The sequence below is a fragment of the Vicia villosa genome, linkage group LG6, assembly GCF_029867415.1.
Source record: "Vicia villosa cultivar HV-30 ecotype Madison, WI linkage group LG6, Vvil1.0, whole genome shotgun sequence".
In the NCBI taxonomy this organism is placed as follows: Eukaryota; Viridiplantae; Streptophyta; class Magnoliopsida; order Fabales; family Fabaceae; genus Vicia; species Vicia villosa.
The window spans coordinates 19,213,406-19,231,791 of NC_081185.1; positions in this window are offsets into that span (position 1 = coordinate 19,213,406).

An 18,386-nucleotide genomic window follows, 5' to 3' on the forward strand; every position below is an offset into this window, starting at 1 on the left:
CCTGGTTCGTTGTTAACTAAACTACTCCAGTCCACCCTTATCAGGTGATTTACCTCAACTGAGGATTTAATCCACTAATCAATCAAGATTACAATGGTTTTCCACTTAGACACAGCTAAGTCTTCTAGAGTCTACTGGTCACAACTTGATCACTCTAGGAACAACCTGCTTAGAAACACTCTAAGACCTTTTCTAGAGTCTTCTAATCAACTGATCACTCTAGTCCTTTACAACTTAATGTAAACAAATTCTAAGAGTATTACAATGCTTCTTAAAAGCTATAATAACAACTGTGATATTTCTCTTACAATTTAAAGCTTAATCTCACTATAATATTACAACAGCAATAAGTGAGTTTGAAGATGAAGTTTGAGAGCTTTTGAATTTGACAGCGTTTCTGTAAATATGCACAAGTGTTCTTCTTTGCTTCTCATCAGAACTTCATTTTATAGGCGTATGAGAAGATGACCGTTGGGAGCATTTAATGCTTTGCGTATTCCGTACAGCAATGCATTTAATGTTTCACTCTTTTGTCAACTACCTCGAGCCTTGCTTTTGCTGCGACTACTGACGTTGCCGTTAATAGCTTCTAACGTTCCTTTTGTCAGTCAGCGTAGCCTGCCATCTTATACTTGATTCTGATTGATCTTTTGTAGATACGACGTTTGAATATCATCAGAGTACAAACAGCTTGGTGCATAAGCATCTTCTGATCTTCTGATCTTGAAGTGCTTCTGAGCGTGATACCATGACTTCAGTGCTTCTGCTTCTGAACTTGATATCATGACTTCAGTGCTTCTGCTTCTGAACTCCAGTCCTTCTGATGCTTCCATAGACCATGTTCTGATTCTGCTTGACCATCTTCTGATGTCTTGCTAGATCATGTTCTGAAGTTGCATGTTGAACCTTCAGAGTCAAAGCTTCTGAGCGCTGATTTATGCATACTCTTTATATATTTCCTGAAAAGGAAATTGCATAGGATTAGAGTACCATATTATCTTAAGCAAAATTCATATACATTGTTATCATCAAAACTAAGATAATTGATCAGAACAATTCTTGTTCTAACAATCTCCCCCTTTTTGATGATGACAAAAACATATATAAATGATATGAATTTGCAATCAGAATAACAGACGGCAAAAGACAATTACACATTTATAGCAACAACATATAAATATAATGTGTGAAAGTGTCTCCCCCTGAGATTAACAATCTCCCCCTGAGATAAGTAATCTCCCCCTGAAATAAATACTGGAAGAAAATTTGCATAAAGAACTTCCCTGAGTATCTTCTATTTCAGTTGAGACGATCACACATGCTTAGGTTTTCAGAGTATTCACAGCTTCTGCTTCTTGCTTCCAGAGGACAGCTTCAGAGCTTGAATTTCTTCTTGAATCATTCCATGCTAGATTGTATCAGAACATTGTTGAATGTACCAGAGCATCATCAGCGCATCTTCTACATTCTGAAATGTTACAGAACAAGCTATACGACAAAAGTCAGAGCAAGAATGAATCAGAGCATAACACATATATATATCAGAGCCTAAAATATGTATCAGAACATATAGAATGCATCAGATTATATATGTAGTACATCTTAAACAAATATATCAGAGCATATAAAGACAGAGAAGAGGTTAGTGCATATTCCATCATTAGAATATCATAACATTCTTCCTTCTTGCTTCTGATTCTGAAGTTTCACAGCACTCAGCTTGCTTCAGTTTCCATTAGCTTATTCCTTTTACAGAATAGCGCTTCCCATGGTTTTGCTTCTAGTGTTGAGCTTTGAAGGTTTCCATCAATTCTTTTATCCTGCAAAACACTTAAGACAACATAGAACTTACAAGTTCTTGTTAGAAATGTGGAGACTTTTCACCCAGCAACTGATAGATTAAATCAGATCATTTATCACATTTTCTCCCCCTTTTTGTCAAAACATCAAAAAGAATATAAAAGATTTAGATGCTGAAAACGACAAAATAGAAAGAAAAAACAGAGAAACTTTTCATTGATCAAACAAAAAAAGTACAAGGAGGATGCAGGAAAGAGAAAAAACAGATGCATGAAACAAAGAGACTACTAAGACACAAAGACTACCCTAGCTTGGACATAATCTTGGCCAGCATAGCTTGAATCGAAGCATTACTTTCATTCTGACTTTGGATGAAAGCGCGAAACTCAGCATTGGTTTCATCTTGCATATCCAACCGAGAAACTATCTCAGCCTGAGTCTTCTGAACACCCGCTAGAGTTCTTGCCAGAACAGAGGGTTCACCAGAAGAGGCCTCACAGCTTCTGTTCAGAGGATCAGCATTAATCACCATTGCTTCCATGGCAGTCTTCTGAGAGAGATCATTAGAAGGATTTTTCTCAACAGGAATTTCTTGAACAGAATGATCTTCAGCTTCAGCATCTTCCATCTCAACATCATCTCCGTACACTGGAGTAGGAAGATCAGAATCTCCATTCTCAAGAGCTTGCAGAATGGCAGCCAGATTCCTTGGGGCAGAAGGAGCTTCAGCTTCTGGAGGAGAAGCAACTTCTGGAATCACCATGTCAGGATCTTCTGCAGAAGGATTAGCTCTCAGAAGATCAAACAGCCACCTGAAATCTCCAAGCAGCACTGGATATTGAGGTCTCCAGACCACAATATCTCTGCAAGGATTAGCTTCCATTGCAGCAGCAAGTCTTGCTTCTTCCAGTTCATCCACAAAGGATTTCTCTTCCAGACAAAATCTCCCACCAAGATGAGTAAACCAGAAATCTGCTCGTATTCTAAAGAATCTCCAGAATCTCCTCATAGCAACATCATTGAGTCCTCCTTGATGAGCTATTAAGAGGGTGTCAAGAACCTTGCTGACATTCCTCTTAACCAATTCAAAAATTACACCAATAGGATATGCTCTGGGGGATTTTATTTGTGTACGAGCGGAAATAGGTGTAAGACAGGAATAGGGTTGAGGTTCTCTATCAAGACACAAAGATGATTCTCCCTCATTATCAGAATCCAACACTACAAGCGCAGGCTCAGGTCGAGGCCTGGGAGTGTAGTTGCAGTCACAGAGCAACTGCTCATGTGACGCAGAGTCAGGTAGATCAGATGAAAGAGAATCATTTTGGGGTTGAGAAGAGATGGATTCATAGTTCGCATGAGGTGGGGGTTTAGAGAAAGAGATATTTGTGTGAGGAGGAAGGAGATTTTGAAGAGGTTCAATCTCAAGAATAGGATTGGAAGAAGTTTGGTCAGACACAAGGTTTGACTTGGTTGGAGAAGGAGCAGGAGTGATGGTTGCAGGGGAAGAAGGAGGTGTGAGAACACGGACATTGATGGGTGATTCTGATGGGGCTTTTTCTGGTTGTTTTACTGGTTCAGGGATTTGAGCATTATTAATTGGTGTAACTTCTGAACGTAAAACAGAAATAGAAGCAGGTTCAGAAAGATGTATACCTTTGGACACCTTCTGAAAATCCATAGCCACAGCCTCCAATTTTCTCTGCTTCTTGTTCTTAGGCACTTCCACAACAACTGATTTCCCATGAGAGATTTCTCTCCTTCTAACAGACTCAGCAACCTCTTTCTCACACTCAGCAATCCTCTGACCTTCAACATTTTGAGTTGTTGGTCTTTGAACAGAGCCTTTTGGCTGATTCTGAGCTTCTTCTTCTCCTTCATCAGAGTCATTCACAATCAATTTTCTTCTTTTCTTGGTTGTTTTCTTCTTAACAACAACAACATTCTGTGACTTCTTTTTCTTTTTCTTCACCTCCACTTCCTTTTCTTCTACTTCTTGCACAGGAACAGATTCTGCTTCAGCAACAGCTTCTTGTTCCTCTACATTAACAGTAGCGACAGAGGCAGCTTTCACCGTTTCCTGATTAACTGAGGAAGGATCAAACTTTCTCTTTGTTCTCCTTTCTTTGCTGATAGCATCAGATTGAGTAGAATCAGAGGCTTCTTCTGCCACAGCAGTGCTAGAAGTGTATGCCCTTTTTCTTTGGACTTTCTGGGGAACCTTCTTAGGTTCATCAGCATTGAGAGAGTTAAGATACTGAGTCTTAAGTGCTGGAATTTCACTTCTGAAGAATTCCTCAAATTCAGCAAGTACTGGGTCTCTTCTATCAGTGGTTCCTGATGGAGATGTTGGAGCATGACTGATAGATTTAATAACATTCATCTTTCTCAAGGTGAATGCATCCAAACATCTTCCAGTACAAACATCAAGATCCTTGATGGTTCCTTCAGATTCCAATTCCTCAACAATCTTGGAATGGACAAGAAGATTTGTAATAATTCTTCTAAAAGGAATAATATTACTTTTCTTTGATTTGCAGGTATCTCTTGATTCCTTCACAGTTTTGCACATATGTCTGAAGATGATATGGATAATATCAACCTTCTTCTGGGTGGCAATGCAATACAGAATGTATTGCTGTTCTCTGTTGATGAAATCTGCAGAATGAGTGGCTTTTCTGTGGTAGAAACAACCTAGAAGAATTTTGGTCCAGATTTGATAAATCTCCTTCAAATCTTTGACAGGCTTGTTATACTTCCCATTTGTATACAGAGTGGATAGAACATTTTCCCAGTTTTCTTTCTTGTCAAGTTCGTAAACACCTTCAGCGGTTTTGAGATCAAACATAACTCTCAGAATTTCTTCAGTAACCACAACGAACTTTCCATGAACAAAAGAGAGAATCGATTTAGGGTTAACAACGGCGTGTACCCAAAATTCCTTTACAAGTTCTGGATAAATTGGTCCACAGAACTCAGTGAACAGCGCGGTCCAGCCTTGAAAAATCATATTGTCTTTAAGATGATACTCATATAGTTCGATATTATCAAAGTACACCATGAGTTCACAGATGACTTCTAACTCATTTCTGGGGATAGAGCAAGTGACAACAGGAACAATAGGACGATCTCTTTCTTCGACAATTTTCTGAGCAGAAGAACTAGGGTTATGAGAAGATGGAGCAGCCATTTGAGAAGAACAGAGATTTTTGGAATACTTTCTGGGTTTTCGCTTAGGGTTAGAGAAGACAGCGAAAAGGTTACAAAAGTGCATGCAAGAACAAAGGAGATGAAAAGAGAGCGAAAAGGAACCCTAATGAGTTTAAATGAAATATATATAGAGGCGGACTCGAAAAGAATATGCAATGCTTTTATGAGAATGAACAGTTACAAAATCAAGCTAGAATCAATAGCATTAAATGATGAATGACGTTAGGTGAGAGAACATGGTAAATGAAATGATTTAACACAGTTACCGAGAGAGAAGTCCCGTCAGATTACCTTACTCTTTTACCAGTCGTGCAAACACGTGTTCCCTATCAGAAAATTCATGATGACAGCTGTTAGTCAGGAAACTAACTTCTGATGCGAGGTAACCTTATCATCTTCTGATTCTGATTACTGATTCAGATTATCATTCTTTATAAAAGATCTGGTTCTGATAGGATCATCCTTCTTTCCAAGAATGACATCTTCTGAATGAGCAGAAGTGAGTCTGGATGATCTTCTGACAGTTGGTTCTTCAGAAATACTTAGATTCTCCAAAGAAGTTACAACTTGATCTTCAGATTCTTTGCTTCTGAGAAGCTCTGCTTCTGATGCTTTGCTTCTTGGTTCAACTACTTCTGATATATCAATATCAAAATCTGCAAAATTCTCAAACTGCTTTGGCTTTTCAAGACCAAGCTTATCATCAAACCTGATATTGATTGATTCTTCTACAACCAATGTTCCAGTGTTGTATACTCTGTAGCCTTTGAAGCGTTCAGAATATCCAAGAAGGAAACACTTTTGTGACTTAGAATCAAACTTACCAAGATGATCTTTAGTGTTCAGAATAAAACATACACATCCAAAAGGATGGAAATATGAAATGTTGGGCTTTCTGTTCTTCCACAATTCATAAGGAGTCTTATTTAGAATAGGTTTTATAGAGATTCTATTCTGAATATAACATGCAGTGTTTATTGCTTCTGCCCAGAAATGCTTAGCCATATTGGTTTCATTGATCATGGTTCTGGCCATTTCTTGTAGAGTCCTATTCTTTCGCTCTACAACTCCATTTTGCTGTGGAGTTCTAGGACAAGAGAAATCATGGGCAATACCATTTTCTTTGAAGAACTCCTCAAAGAATCTGTTCTCAAATTCGCCACCATGATCAATTCTCACTTTTATGATTTTGCACTCTTTCTCAGATTGAATCTGAATGCAGAATTCAAAGAACACTGAATGAGACTCATCCTTGTGTTTCAAGAACTTTACCCATGTCCAGCGGCTATAATCATCTACGATGACTAATCCATATTTCTTCCCTCTGACAGATGCTGTTTTGACTGGGCCAAACAAATCAATGTGCAAGAGTTCTAACGGCCTTGAGGTAGAAACAACATTCTTAGACTTGAATGCAGGTTTGGAGAACTTGCCCTTCTGACATGCTTCACAAAGAGCATCTGATTGATATTTCAGATTAGGGAGTCCTCTGACAAGATTTAGTTTGTTAATCTGAGAAATCTTTCTCAAACTAGCATGTCCTAATCTTCTGTGCCAGACCCACTGCTCTTCAGAAACAGACATAAGACAAGTCACCTTCTGACTCATAAGATCTTGAAGATCTGTCTTATAAATGTTGTTCTTCCTCTTGACTGTAAATAGGATTGAGCCATCCTTCTGACTTACAGCCTTGCAAGACTTTTGATTGAAGATTATATCATAACCATTGTCACTTTATTGACTTATGGACAATAAGTTATGTGTTAATCCTTCTACAAGAAGTACATTAGATATGGAAGGAGAGTTACCAGACTTTATGGTTCCAGAGCCAATTATCTTGCCCTTTTGATCTCCTCCAAACTTGACTTCTCCACCAGACTTAAGCACCAGGTCTTGGAACATAGACCTTTTTCCTGTCATGTGTCGCGAGCATCCAGAGTCCAGGTACCATGACATGTTGTGCTTTGTCTTCTTTGCAGCCATGGATATCTGCAATAGGAATAATCTTTTCCTTAGGTACCCACATTTTCTTGGGTCCTTTCTTGTTAGTTTTCCTCAAGTTCTGATTGAACTTGGGTTTAGCATTATAAGCAATAGGAGGAACAGCATGATAGTTTTTATTTTGAGTTTCATGATATTTCTTAGGTTGTGTCACATGCTTCTTGGTTTGTGTTATGTGAAAGCTTTGCGCATGTGATGTGTGCCTAATATCATGTGAGTGGCCATACTTGAACTGATCATACAATGGCTTGTATGTGATTTTCATGTCATCCACAGGTTCAAGTTTGTATGGGGTTTCACCCTCAAAACCAATGCCAACTCTTTTGTTTCCAGACACAGCATATATCATAGAAGCTAGCTGACTTCTGCCAATACTTCTAGATAAGAACTTCCTGAAACTTAAATCATATTCTTTCAGAATATGGTTCATACTAGGAGTGGATTTTTCTGAATCAGAAGAAGATCCAACGTTATTGGATAATTTTAAAACTTTTTCTTTTAATTCAGAATTTTCCAACTCAAGCTTCTTAGTTTCAAATTCAAATTGCTTTTTCAGCTTTTTGTATTTGATACTAAGATGAGCTTTTAGTTCAAGAAGCTCTGTTAGACTGGAAACTAACTCATCTCTAGTTAGTTCAGAAAATACCTCTTCAGAATCTGATTCTGATGTAGATTCTGATCCATCATTGACAGTGGCCATCAGTGCAACATTTGCCTGCTCATCTTCAGAGTCAGATTCATCTTCTGAATGATCCCATGTTGCCATAAGACCTTTCTTCTTATGAAACTTCTTCTTGGGATTTTCCTTATGAAGTGTTGGGCACTCACTTTTGTAGTGTCCAGGCTCATTGCATTCGTAGCACATGACCTTCTTCTTGTCAAATCTTCTGCTTCCAGAAGATTCTCCTTTTTCAAACTTCTTTGAGCTTCTGAAGCTCTTGAACTTCCTCTGCTTGCTTTTCTAGAGTTGGTTAACTCTTCTGGAAATCATGGACAGTTCATCTTCTTCTTCTTCTGATTCTGATTCTTCAGAATCTACTTCTTCAGCCTGAAAAGCGTTAGTGCATTTTTTATAATTAGATTTTAAAGCAACAGACTTACCCTTCTTCTGAGGTTCATTTGCGTCAAGTTCAATTTCATGACTCCTCAGGGCACTGATCAGCTCTTCCAAAGAAACTTCATTCAGATTCTTTGCTATCTTGAATGCAGTCACCATTGGGCCCCATCTTCTGGGCAAGCTTCTGATGATCTTCTTCACATGGTCAGCCTTGGTGTAGCCTTTGTCCAAAACTCTTAATCCAGCAGTTAGAGTTTGGAATCTTGAAAACATCTTTTCAATGTCTTCATCATCCTCCATCTTGAAGGCTTCATACTTCTGGATTAATGCAAGAGCTTTGGTCTCCTTGACTTGAGCATTTCCTTCATGAGTCATTTTCAAAGACTCATATATGTCATGGGCCGTTTCCCTGTTAGATATCTTCTCATATTCAACATGAGAGATAGCATTCAGCAAAACAGTCCTACACCTGTGATGGTTTTTGAACTCTTTCTTTTGCTCATCAGACATTTCTTTTCTTGTGAGCCTTACACCACTAGCTTTGACTGGATGTATGTAACCATCCAACAGAAGATCCCATAGTTCAGCATCTAGACCAAGAAAATAACTTTCAAGTTTATCCTTCCAATATTCAAAGTTTTCACCATCAAATACTGGTGGTCTAGTGTAACCATTGTTACCATTGTTTTGATCAGCGGAGCCAGATGTAGATGTGTTTGTGTTTGTTGGATCAGCCATCTTGACTTAAGCGTTTTTCCCTTCCTGAATCTTTTCTAAACACGGTTAAGTGCTTGCACCTTAGAACCGGCGCTCTGATACCAATTGAAGGATAGAAAACACTTAGAAAGGGGGGTTTGAATAAGTGTAGTTCCAAAACTTGTAAGATAAAAACAACTTTGCACAATTATTTTTATTCTGGTTCGTTGTTAACTAAACTACTCCAGTCCACCCTTATCAGGTGATTTACCTCAACTGAGGATTTAATCCACTAATCAATCAAGATTACAATGGTTTTCCACTTAGACACAGCTAAGTCTTCTAGAGTCTACTGATCACAACTTGATCACTCTAGGAACAACCTGCTTAGAAACACTCTAAGACTTTTTCTAGAGTCTTCTGATCAACTGATCACTCTAGTCCTTTACAACTTAATGTAAACAAATTCTAAGAGTATTACAATGCTTCTTAAAAGCTATAATCACAACTGTGATATTTCTCTTACAATTTAAAGCTTAATCTCACTATAATATTACAACAGCAATAAGTGAGTTTGAAGATGAAGTTTGAGAGCTTTTGAATTTGACAGTGTTTCTGTAAATATGCACAAGTGTTCTTCTTTGCTTCTCATCAGAACTTCATTTTATAGGCGTATGAGAAGATGACCGTTGGGAGCATTTAATGCTTTGCGTATTCCGTACAGCATTGCATTTAATGTTTCACTCTTTTGTCAACTACCTCGAGCCTTGCTTTTGCTGCGACTACTGACGTTGCCGTTAATAGCTTCTAACGTTCCTTTTGTCAGTCAGCGTAGCCTGCCATCTTGTACTTGATTCTGATTGATCATTTGTAGATACGACGTTTGAATATCATCAGAGTACAAACAGCTTGGTGCATAAGCATCTTCTGATCTTCTGATCTTGAAGTGCTTCTGAGCGTGATACCATGACTTCAGTGCTTCTGCTTTTGAACTTGATATCATGACTTCAGTGCTTCTGCTTCTGAACTCCAGTCCTTCTGATGCTTCCATAGACCATGTTCTGATTCTGCTTGACCATCTTCTGATGTCTTGCCAGATCATGTTCTGATGTTGCATGTTGAACCTTCAGAGTCAAAGCTTCTGAGCGCTGATTTATGCATACTCTTTATATATTTCCTGAAAAGGAAATTGCATAGGATTAGAGTACCATATTATCTTAAGCAAAATTCATATACATTGTTATCATCAAAACTAAGATAATTGATCAGAACAATTCTTTTTCTAACAATCTCCCCCTTTTTGATGATGACAAAAACATATATAAATGATATGAATTTGCAATCAGAATAACAGACGGCAAAAGACAATTACACATTTATAGCAACAGCATATAAATATAATGTGTGAAAGTGTCTCCCCCTGAGATTAACAATCTCCCCCTGAGATAAGTAATCTCCCCCTGAAATAAATACTGGAAGAAAATTTGCATAAAGAACTTCCCTGAGTATTTCTATTTCAGTTGAGACGATCACACATGCTTAGGTTTTCAGAGTATTCACAGCTTCTGCTTCTTGCTTCCAGAGGACAGCTTCAGAGCTTGAATTTCTTCTTGAATCATTTCATGCTAGATTGTATCAGAACATTGTTGAATGTACCAGAGCATCATCAGCGCATCTTCTACATTCTGAAATGTTACAGAACAAGCTATACGACAAAAGTCAGAGCAAGAATGAATCAGAGCATAACACATATATATATCAGAGCCTAAAATATGTATCAGAACATATAGAATGCATCAGATTATATATGTAGTACATCTTAAACAAATATATCTGAGCATATAAAGACAGAGAAGAGGTTAGTGCATATTCCATCATTAGAATATCATAACATTCTTCCTTCTTGCTTCTGATTCTGAAGCTTCACAGCACTCAGCTTGCTTCAGTTTCCATTAGCTTATTCCTTTTACAAAATAGCGCTTCCCATGGTTTTGCTTCTAGTGTTGAGCTTTGAAGGTTTCCATCAATTCTTTTATCCTGCAAAACACTTAAGACAACATAGAACTTACAAGTTCTTGTTAGAAATGTGGAGACTTTTCACCCAGCAACTGATAGATTAAATCAGATCATTTATCACATTTTCTCCCCCTTTTTGTCATAACATCAAAAAGAATATAAAAGATTCAGATGCAGAAAACGACAAAATAGAAAGAAAAAACAGAGAAACTTTTCATTGATCAAACAAAAAAAAGTACAAGGAGGATGCAGGAAAAAGAAAAACAGATGCATGAAACAAAGAGACTACTAAGACACAAAGACTACCCTAGCTTGGACATAATCTTGGCCAGCATAGCTTGAATCGAAGCATTACTTTCATTCTGACTTTGGATGAAAGCGCGAAACTCAGCATTGGTTTCATCTTGCATATCCAACCGAGAAACTATCTCAGCCTGAGTCTTCTGAACACCCGCTAGAGTTCAGTGCCGTAGGTCAGTCTGAATGGGGTTTCGCCTGTGCTCGAATGGGAAGTTGTTCTATATGCCCAGAGCATGCTATGCAGTTCTTCGACCCAGGCTTTCTTAGCTTCGTCGAGTCTTCTTTTTAATCCTCGGAGGATGACCCTGTTAGCAGCTTCAGCTTGACCGTTTGTTTGGGGGTGTTCTACTGAGGTGAAGTGTTGTTTAGTTCCGAGCTTGGCTACGAATTCTTGGAATTTTCTATCAGTGAATTGAGTGCCATTGTCGGTTATTATCGCTTGAGGAACCCCGAACCGAGCAAGTATGTTTTGCTTGTAAAAGCGAAGTACGTTTTGGGCCGTGATTTTGGCAAGCGCTCCGGCTTCTATCCATTTAGTAAAGTAGTCTACGGCGACCACCAGGTATTTGTTTTGGTACGATCTGACCGGGAATGGACCGAGGAGATCCATCCCCCAGATGGAGAAGGGCCAAGGTGACGATAGAGACTTAAGCTCGTTTGGGGGAGCCAAGTGCATGTCGGCGTGGCGCTGACATTTTTCGCATTTCTGGGCATGCTCTTTGGCGTCTTGCTACATGGTCGGACAATAATATCCGGCCCTTAGGGCTTTTCTTGCCAATGACCGGCCGCCGAGGTGTTAGCCGCTGATCCCCTCGTAAAGCTCCTGCAGTATCTCGAGCGCCTGTGAAGCGTCAACACATTTAAGGAGGGGGATGGAAAATCCTCGTCGGTACAACTTGTTCTCGACGATCGTGTATAGGCGAGCCCGCCTTTTGATCGTCGAAGCTTCCTTCTTGTCAGTCGGGAGTTCGTCCTTCGTAAGGAAGTTGTATACAGGGGTCATCCAGCAATGGTCGCCGCCAATGGCAAGCACCGGTAGGTGGGGCGTGTTTTTATCAACGCTCGGCCTTGATAGATTTTCCTGGATTACCGATTTGTTCCCGTATTTCTTCCTCGTGCTCGCGAGTTTGGATACGACGTCTGCTCGGGTATTGTGTTCTCGAGGAATATGCTCGACTTCTGCCCTTGCGAAGTTTTTCATCTTATCTTTGAAGAGTGCGAGATATTCGACGAGCACGTCATTTTTGGCTTGGTAGTCACCGTTGACCTGGGATGCGACGAGTTGGGAGTCGGTGTAGATCTTCACCTCCTGAGCGCCCATATCTTCTGCCAGTCGTAGGCCCGCCAGGAAGGCTTCGTATTCGGCCTGGTTGTTTGACATGGGGAAAGATAAAACTAAAGACACTTAGATGATCAGTCCTTCTTCGTTTTCTAGAATAATGCCGGCCCCGCTTCCCGAGCTACTGGAGGCGCCATCTACATATATGGTCCACTTATTCTTGGCTGGAGGGGGGGAAGTGGCGATCGAAGTCATTTCAGCGACGAAGTCGGCGAGTGCTTGGGCTTTTAGTGCCTTCCTGCTTTCGTACTGGATGTCGAATTCAGATAGTTCGAGGGACCATTTTAGCATTCTCCCGGCGATATCTGGTCGGCTGAGAAGTTGTTTGATAGGCTGGTCGGTCCTTATGATGATGGTATGGGCGAGGAAGTAGTACCTTAGTCTTCTGGCGACAGTTATTAGCGCTAGTGCGACCTTTTCGATTTGTTGGTATCACACCTCGGGTCCTTGTAAGGCTTTGCTAGTGAAGTACACGGGTTTTTGCCGGTCTGCAGCTTCACGAATAAGGGCCGCGGTGACCGCTTCGTGGGAGACGGCCAGGTAAAGGTAGAGCACTTCGTCGTTATCTGGTCGGGAGAGGACGGGCGGCTCCGAGAGGACTTGTTTGAGATGGGATAGCGCTTGCTCGCATTCATCGAACCATTCGAAGGTGCTTCCTTGCGTAGTAATTTAAAAAATGGAAGAGCGTGCTGGGCGGATTTCGCGACGAAGCGGGAGAGCGCCGTGAGCATCCCGTTTAGGACATGGATGGATTTCTTGTTGCCGGGAGTGGGGAATTCCGAGAACGCTCGGCATTTATCCGGGTTGGCCTCTATTCCTCTCTCGGTCAGGTAGAAACCGAGGAACTTTCCTACCCAGATGCCGAAGGTGCATTTCTTCTGGGTTAAAGCGCATCTTGCAGGACCTGTCCTGTTCGAAGACTCGCTCGAGGTGTGTGGTGTGATCGGTGTCTTCTCGAGATTTGACGATCATGTCGTCCATGTAAACCTCGAGGGTGTCGCCGATCTCTCCTCGGAATACTGTTAGGAGTAAATAAATGGTATTTTCATGTGTTACATTAACTATCTTTTGAGCTAAAAGTGAATATATCTTATGATTTTTAAGGGTTTTATGGTTAGAATTGAACTTTCAAGGTTCGATGTTAATTGTAGAACGACTTGCGTCACTTTGGGTGTTATTTGTGCAGATATTGAAGTTAAGAAGCAAAGACAAAGGAACACGCAAGCGGAGAAGCTCTGAAGAAGAGGAATCACAAAGAATTGAGTTAAAGCAAGTGGCGAGCCGCGCCAACCATTGGCGAGACGCGCGAAACCCTTCTGACTTGGGCTCGCGCCGCGCCAATCCGTGCCGAGCCGCGGTGATTGCGTTATGAAGACAAATGCTTTAAATACAAGCCATAATCCTCATAAACCATAACTTTGGGGAGAGAGACCTATTGTGAGCGAATTTCAGAGAGCAATCCTAATCCAGAATTGCAAACAACTTCCGACGGAGAATTCAACATCAAGCGAAGACATTCCCTTGATGAAGATGAATCTATCCATGAAACCTTGTTTGTTCTTCATGTCTATGGAGAGCTAAATTCCTGTTGTTGAGTTTAAGGTAGTAGTTAACTTACGAATATACAATATCGTTGATTGATTCCTATGAACAATTGTTTGAGTTTATTATCAATAAGAAACCTTGTTTTTATCTTAAATCATTGTGGAGTCTTTGATCGAAAGAAAGGATTCTAACTTTTTCCCTAGGTTACTATATTGATTCAATCTCAATTTGCAGAGATGGAATTGTGATTGGGTTTTTATAATTATCGTTCTTAATTACTGTTATCGATATTGATATTTGGAGAGATCGAATCTCATACCGGTAAAAGTTTATCTAATTTGGTTTGCAGACATGGAATCATATTTGAGGATAAGTGAAGATAATAATTCAAATGATTGTTCGAATAAGGTTTAATCAATAAATTGTATAGGAATAAGTTGATGAACCCTATAACTCAACATATTCGTTTACCATTGTTAATCATCTTAACGTTTTTTATCGCTTAATTATTATTCTGTTATATGCGACTTGAGAATCAACAAACAAACTCAAATAGTTTTCTCACTCAAAATAAACAACTATAGAACGGCAGTGATATTAACCAATCCCCGTGGATACGATATATTACCGAAAATATTTACCCACAAATACTTTCAACAAATTTGTAACCTAGGGAAAAAGAACGATAATTATGAAAACCCAATCACAATTCCATCTCTGCAAATTGAGATTGAATCAATATAGTAACCTAGGGCAAAAGTTAGAATCCTTTCTTTCGATCAAAGACTCCACAATGATTTAAGATAAAAACAAGGTTTCTTATTGATAATAAACTCAAACAATTGTTCATAGGAATCAATCAACGATATTGTATATTCATAAGTTAACTACTACCTTAAACTCAACAATAGGAATTTAGCTCTCCATAGACATGAAGAACAAACAAGGTTTCATGGATAGATTCATCTTCATCAAGGGAATGTCTTCGCTTGATGTTGAATTCTCCGTCGGAAGTTGTTTGCTATTCTGGATTAGGATTGCTCTCTGAAATTCGCTCACAATAGGTCTCTCTCCCCAAAGTTATGGTTTATGAGGATTAGGGCTTGTATTTAAAGCATTTGTCTTCATAACGCAATCACCGTGGCTCGGCACGGATTGGCGCGGCGCGAGCCCAAGTCAGAAGGGTTTCGCGCGTCTCGCCAATGGTTGGCGCGGCTCGCCACTTGCTTTAACTCAATTCTTTGTGATTCCTCTTCTTCAGAGCTTCTCCGCTTGCGTGTTCCTTTGTCTTTGCTTCTTAACTTCAATATCTGCACAAATAACACCCAAAGTGACACAAGTCGTTCTACAATTAACATCGAACCTTGAAAGTTCAATTCTAACCATAAAACCCTTAAAAATCATAAGATATATTTACTTTTAGCTCAAAAGATAGTTAATGTAACACATGAAAATACCATTTATTTACTCCTAACAAATACCTTATTCATCATCTGTTGGTAACTGGCTCCGGCGTTCTTGAGTCCGAAGGGCATTACGTTGTAGTAATAATTGTCTGATTCGGTCATGAACGCCGTGCTCTGCTTGTCGCTCCTCGCCATAGGGATTTGGTTGTAACCTTAATAATCATCCATAAAAGATAATAGTTTATAGCCGTCCGAATTGTCGACCAGCCTGTCAATATTAGGCAGTGGATATGCATCTTTGGGGCATGCCCGGTTAAGATCAGTATAATCAACGCACATTCTCCATTTTCCATTAGATTTTTTTGACTAGTACAACGTTTGAGAGCCAAGTTGAATACTTGGCCTCGGAAATAAATTTTCCTCTAGGAGGTCTTTTACAGCCTTTTCGGCAGCCTCCGCTTTCTCGGGAGACTGCCGACGCCTACGTTGAACTACTGCTCTTGCGGCTGGATCAATGGAGAATGCGTGGCAGGCGACCTCAGGGTCGAGTTCGGGCATCTCAGCTGCGCTCCAAGCGAACAAGTCGGCGTTGGACTGAAGGCAGGCCACGAGCTGGCTCCTCGGTAGGTCTGGAATGCCTTTGCCGATCTTCACAGCTTTGTCAGGATTGTCGCCCAGAGGGACGAGCTCGAAGTCCCCATCCGGGATAGGTCGGATGGGGTGAGCTGTCTTCGGTTGTGGTCCTTCACCATTCTTCAGTTCTCCTTCCGTAAACCGAGCGTCGAGGTCGACTGAGCTGACGTTTGTCTTCGGCCCTTGGTTTCTTGTTGGAGCTGGAGGGGGGAGCGATTAGCTGCAGCCCCCTCATCGATGCGTCGAATATTCTTCTGGCCGCTTCGATGTCGGCGTTGATGGTGGCCACTCGTCCCCTTTTTGTGTAGAACTTCATTCTTAAGTGCACGGTCGAGGGGACCGCAGTGAGTTCGGCCAGAGTAGAGCGCCCGATGATGCAGTTGTAGAGGGTTTTACAGTTGATCACCAGAAACCTTGTCTTGACCTGTCTGGAAGCCTCGCCTTCCCCGAAGGTGACGATCTGCTCGACGTAACCCCATGGCTTGGTGGTCGTCCCATTGAACCTCTGGAGATTGGAGCCCACATATGGGATGAGATGCGAGTCGTCCAGCTGGAGGGTCTTGAAGAGGTGGGAATACATGATATCGACCGAGCTTCCCTCGTCGACCAGGATCCGACGGACATCAAAATTTGCCATCCTTGATAGAAGGTGATCGGGTCTGATTTTCCCTTGAATTTCTGTAGGGTCGGTCCGAGGTCCGAACTGGCGCTTATTAATTCATCGAACTTCCTTTTCATCGAGCTGATCGTGAGGGAGCCGGGATCTCTGCCATTAGATATCACCATCGCGGCCGGGAATCCCTCCCAAGTGCTGAGGGCGGACGTTACTCCAACCGAGGGTATGAAGTCCTCTAGTCGAGTGACGGACAGAGCAACTCGGAGTGGCCTACCATCTGGTGAGTTGTCCTCGTCACAGTTCCTTGAGTCGTCTCTTCTGGACGGGTCTCCTTTCTTTGTTTATTTCGAAAGGCGGCCTTCTTTGATCAACGTCTCGATGGCATCTTTGAGATGTATGCAGTCCTCGATCAGGTGTCCGTGGCTCTTGTGATACTTGCAGTATTTGGATTTATCAGCCCCCAGCCTGGTAGGATTTGATTTTGGGGGCCTGATGTTGGATTTCTTGAAGTCGGTGCTCTTGCACCCGGCCAGGATTCTCTCGCGTGAGGCGTTTAAAGGGGTATAGTCGCTGAACCGGCCAGCTGGTCCTCTACGTTCTTTCGTGTCGTCGGACCTGTCACCCTTCCTCTTCTCATGTCCTCGGCGCAAAACCAAGTAGTCTTGGCTCGAGGTTCGAGCATCATTCCCCCTAGAAGCGTTGATGGCAGCCACCTCGCCTTCTTCGAAAGCGATGAAAGCTTGGGCTCTTTTGAGGATGGCGTTCATGGATCACACCTTTTCGATCTTTATAGCTTTCTTGAATTCGCTTCCGGGGAGCAGTCCTCTCTCCAGGAGGTACCTCTTCATATAGTCGGTCGTCTGCACTTGGACGGCCTCTTTGTTGAACATGTCGAGGTAATCTCGGAGAGGTTCGTTGGTACCTTGGATCACAGCCTCGAGGTTTGCTTCAGACTTTGGCTGTCGTCGAGAAGTAGTGAAGTGGCTCAAGAAGAGTTCCTTGAGTTCGGCCCATGACTGGATGGAGTTGGAAGGGAGATTCCTGTACCAGGTCATCGCTCCTTTCCTGAGTGTAGTTGGGAAGATACGACATTTAATGGACGCGTGGATGACATGATATTCCATGACGGCTTCAATGTTCCTAATGTGATCGTCGGGGTCAGTGGTTCCGTCGTATGGATCCAAGGTCGGGGGCTTTTCCATCCCCGCGGGAGGCGAACTCTTCGGATGCTTTCGGACAAGGGGCTGCGGAAATCTTCCTCGTCGCTCGCGCTTGGGGAGGTTGAGCGCGCGTTTCGCCGGGGATTTGCCGACGTCTTTCCTGGAATTTGGCGGTTGTCCCGGGCGGGGGAACACTCGCGGGGTTCTCGGTATTTCTTGGAGAGTCTTCGGTCTTCTTGTTCAGGAGAAGGGCTCTCAATTTCCACGGCCTCAGGTCTCTGATTTTTCTTGCTCTTTTGTGGTGGAGAGCGGGAATAGGATCTCTGACGGCGGGACCTTTTAGGCGGGGAGCGTGAAGAGGACGGGGAACGCCGATGGGTCCTCCTCGGCAGAGAGCGCGAGGAAGAGTAGGAGCGCGATCGATGGCATCTCCGCGGGGGGGGGGGGGGGAACGATACCGTCGCCTCCTCTCCAGCTTGTCAATCCGGTCGCCCTGAAGTCGGATGAGGCGATTGGTCCGCTGTAGTTCGTTGAGCAGGAGGAGGGTTGTGGTGTCAGCTTCCTCGCGGGCATTGACTTGTTCTCGGTCCCCTTCGTGCTGAGTCCT